This window comes from Pinus tabuliformis, chromosome 8, assembly GCF_031772625.1.
Source record: "Pinus tabuliformis cultivar Carrire ecotype Pingquan chromosome 8, CPIR1, whole genome shotgun sequence".
Lineage (NCBI taxonomy): Eukaryota > Viridiplantae > Streptophyta > Pinopsida > Pinales > Pinaceae > Pinus > Pinus tabuliformis.
The window spans coordinates 1,407,477,743-1,407,482,434 of record NC_142294.1 but is presented as its reverse complement, the minus strand read 5'-3'; the positions used below and the strand labels follow the sequence as shown (position 1 = coordinate 1,407,482,434).

Sequence of the window (4,692 nt, the reverse complement as noted above, 5' to 3'; positions counted from 1 at the left end):
CCTCCCTGAATTTTTTATATAATATTCACTTATAAATATTTATTAACATAACTACCAACGTAATTCAACAACTAACATTTACTGTAAGCATACTTCATTGCAGGCTTATATAATAGTCTATATTAATCCGTGTTAAATTTAACATCATTTGCCTTTTAATAATAAACCTTATTTTATTTATCAAGTTTTATCAACGAATTGCAAGGTCATAGTTTGGCTTCGAGGTCTCACATATAAATGTTTGATAAATAGGAGTTCAAACTTTCTCGATGCATGCCAATCTATTGCCAAGTGGCGTTTGGGTCTTCGGGGTGGACGAGATCCCTGATCTATGACTCACTGAACTCAGTTCATGGATTCACGACTCAGAATATTTGAGCGGTTTAGAGGTAATTTTCGTCCTCTCTTGCAACGCGAGGGTTTTGATCTTTGTGGTTTGTAGAGTAAAAAACGCACTGCAACTCCAGTGGCGAAATCATGGTTCAGGAAGGGATATCTTTCTCATTGCCATGACGCTAACTCGGTAAATTTACCTCCTTACGGAATACTCCAGGGTTTTCCTGTTGAATCACAATTTCCTTTCCTTTCCTTTCCTTACCGTTCTGTAAATGTCTGGTTCTGGTAGCGTTTCACTTTCGAGTTGTATGGAGTAACAAAGGTTCTGCAGGTCTTAAGCATCTCAGCTACTCATGATTCCACCCCAATCTCGAACATGGTTGGAGGTCCAACCTACAACAGGTATACAATACATCAATTATGGTAGGTTAGGGTTTACAGTGTAACAATGCTCTCCCTTTTTCTTCCTTCCTTCCTAACTATTGTCGACGCTGGCTGTAGGAAGATACAACTATTGGGAGACTTGGGAAAATTCTTATGTTTCCAGGTAAATACTATGGAATTTTCCATTTAATACTTAAACGAGTGCGAAACTCTCAAGTTTTTCTCTTCTGATACATATAATGTTGTGTGCGGGCGAGATTTGTAAAAGCCCTCTGTTTCACAAATCCGGGAATGGTATTCAACTACTGTTGTCGTGACTTACTTTTGGCTCCTTATTCTCTAGGTGCAAGTAGTTGTACTCTTTCTCTTGTCGGGGTTTCTTGCTCCTTAGGGTTCGATTATTATCCGATCTGAACATGGAGTGCTTAGGTTCTGAGGGTTTAGGATTTCATAGCTTTCAGTATTAAATCCATCAAAGTATGGGGTTGAATAATCATCGTGTAATCATTCTAATACTGTATTATTGTAATTTATATTTTAAGAATATGGGAAATGTGATTTAAATCTTCAAGACTACTTTATATGCACTTATTTCTGTATAATAAGGTTTTGATGCACATTGGCTTCTCTAAAATTTTCTTTTGTTGAACAGTCAATTGTCGGTGATGAATAGATATATGTTCTTATAACGTTTGATTTACCATGGTTATGTTTCCTCGACATAATTACATAGGGTTTAATTCCATCTTATTGCTTTCTTAAAATGTTTATAGGATAATCTGTGAGGTTTTTGCTTCCTATCAGCACCACATTTGTATGTATGCATAAATTTTATTGTTCTGTTGTAGCAGTGGGAATTGGTATGATTTTCTTATGAAATGGTCTTGATTTTCTACAAATTCAAAGGACTATCTAGGGCTACTGGTAACCCGTCTTGGCCCTGGGCTAACCTCCGACCTCTTTCTTTTAATATAGATAGATATACAATCCTTTTCTTTGTGCTAAAATTGGAATCATCATTATAATTGTTTACACATAATCTGCAAAAGTTCATTTTATGGTATTTTCTATTTGTTGTTCAATTAATAGGTCTAATTCCTAAATCTTCATTAAATGGCCATTGTAACCCCTCTCTATTTGGGTTAAAATTTTAATTTGTTATGGGACTTCTCCAAGGTTGTTGGTGACCAACTTGGCCCTGGACTAATCCATAGTTTTATATTTTTTTTATTAATCATTAGCATTCTCTCTTACACAATCGTATGTCTCCCACCCAACACAAAATTATATTTTGTTACCCATTACTTTGGGTTTTTAACATATCTTATCCATTTACAATCGAGTGAAGAAGATTGTTCTAATATTGTCAACCCTACTGATTGGGCCTAAGAACTACTGCTCCTTACCTAGAATAAATTGTTAAAATCTTGCCAGTGCTTTGTAACCTATTAGTCCCTTTAGAAATTTTCCCTTCATCACAATGAAAGAAATAAAAGAAATAGGAAGAGAAATAGAAGAAAGGAAACAGAAAGCAGAGAAAAAAATTGAACACACCCAATACCCAAGGGTCTACAATCTAACCTAGTTCTCATGAATTTTTATTTTTTAACAGATATTTACCAGATATGCACATACTCATTCAACAAGAAAATAATTACATCAAACTATACTTATATTTCATGAGGGAAATAATTCACAGGGAAGGGGATGCTCCTCCCAACTGTTGAGACTAGTCTTGCTTCTGCATCTTTCCCTAAGCCATCTTCACACCCAGTATAAATTGGAACTGTGTTTTGCACAATATCGATCCATGGGTTATCAATCCATAAGTTATTGCATCAGATGTCCTCTAGGACTCAAATTTTACAAGGAGTCTTGGGCACATGTATCCCAAATAACCCAGAAAGCGTTTTGGGAAATTCCACCCAGAAACAATTTTATTAAAATAATTAATATTTTTTAATGGGACCCTAAGTCTAAACTTAGGAAATTAAAAATATTAATGGGTATTAATCTAATTGTGGGTGTAACTTCTAGAAGAAGACAAGGATCAAGCTAAAATGATCTTAGTCATTGATTATCTTTTAATCTGGGTCAATGAATGTCAACGAGAAGATTATTTAAGGGAGCTTGGGGGTCATTTGGAAAATATACCAAGAGATCAAGAGATCGAATTTCTAAAGTGAGAAGTTCTCAGGAGGAAATTTTGATCGAGTAGATTTCTTGCAGTGAGGGGCAGTGAGTATCCAAAAGAAGGAAGTTTTCCTAGGCCAGAGAGTATGAGGTAGAGAGAGCACAGAACGACATCCAGAGAGAGGCAGACGCTGACCCACGCAGAGCTGACGCAGTGGCAATGCAAGCCTTAGAGGGAGATTGAATTCCTGCTAAGGAAATCGATTTTCAGTAGCCAAGAGCCCGGTTGTGAGACCAAGAGGCAGAGATTCAGATTTTCTAGCCAGTAGAGGGTCCAAAGAAGGAGCAATGTGATACCCAACAGGGGTGATGTAGGAACTACGTGGGAGTGATGCAGTTTTGCGCTGAGGGTACGCAGAGGCTCCAGTTCAGCATGATCAGACTTAGATTCTCCCAGTGACAGGGTGAGAGCACTTCACCATACGTTTTGTCCAGTTTATCTCTATATCGGATTGCTAGTTGAGCATCCAAGAATTGTACTTAGATTTACTACCGCATAATAATAAAACTCTCAGATCTGCTGCACTGGTTTTCCCACATTGGGTTTTTCTGGGGACATTTGTCCAAAAAAATGGTGTCATTTGTGTTGTATTTTATTTCCTGCTCAGTCTATTATTTCCGCATATAAATTAATTAAGTGAAGGCTGCAATGTATATGTTTCGATATTTTCCGTAGGAAACTGCAAATAATTTGGTTGATTAATTTAAAAAATAGAAGAAACATTATCATTTGTTGTAGTAGGGATTTTGGTTGTGGAATTTTCACATGGTATCGAAGCCAGATTAAGAAAGAAGAGCAATGTCAAAGAACCCAGCGCTAAGCAAAAGAGGGAGATCGAAAAGTTGCAGGAGGCAACAATTCAAAACCCCAAAGGGTTTGCACAGTTCTTGGCCAAAGGGCTGAAATTTCAAGGTGGTCTTTCTCCGAGTGAATCAATGGAGAGAAGGACTCCCAGTTCGAATTTTTGCCGAGGCAAAGGAAGCAGCACTGAAGGCTCAGCATGAGTAGAAGATGGTGGGACACAGATTTTTATGTAGGCAGTTTTCTGGGCAGAAAATCGTCAGAAAAAAGAGGAGAAGCACGGTTCAGGGAATTTCTTCCTTAAAGAATTCCTAGCCAAGGAATTCATTTTCTCACGAGCTGAGCAGTAGCAAGGGCCAACAATTCTACTAACTCTAGCAAGGAGTGCGTAAGCTAGCCCAGCAACAATGCAAAGGAGAGAGGAGGTCATTTGACTTTCTATATGTGGCAAAAATGGACACGGATGGGTAGGATCCATGGAAGAGAAACAAATTAGATCTAGTTGTTGTAGATTTCTCACATGGATCAGTATCCTTACTACAGGAGCCCAACAAAATTAGTAGTAGGAGCATCACAGTGTCAGCAAACGCAGCTAGTCATTTAAATGATAGTTGCATAGCTAGTTGCATTCAATTTCTAGAAGACAGTTGCAGATCTAGTTGTAGTGACACAGGTAGTGTGAATTGCACAGTTGCAGTATTCGGAAGCAGTTCTAGCCAGGAGATTCCCAGTGCAGAGCTTCGCAGTCCAGTTTCCAGAGGAGGAGGACTGTGTGAGTTTCCAAGAGGGAGCAGAGATATTTCCCATAGGGAGATCGAGACACGGAGGAAGTCTAGTTTCAGAGGGAGCAACCCTATGGAAGCTAGTACTTTTGGATCTGAGGATATCAGACTCATTATTGCAGTATTTGCAGCAGTAATGCAGAAGCATTAGCAGAGCAGTAGTAGTTGTAGTATGAGTATATCATATTTCACCAT

General features: G+C 38.1%; 1 long non-coding RNA gene across 1 annotated transcript; it reads left to right on the top strand.

Moving 5' to 3' along the window:
- Window positions 1-230: 230 nt before the first annotated feature.
- Window positions 231-1,300, top strand: LOC149240836 (uncharacterized). The gene is made up of 3 exons (XR_016245561.1): window positions 231-523; window positions 668-738; window positions 838-1,300. It is a non-coding gene; the product is annotated as an uncharacterized LOC149240836 (long non-coding RNA).
- The last annotated feature ends 3,392 nt before the right edge of the window (window positions 1,301-4,692 follow it).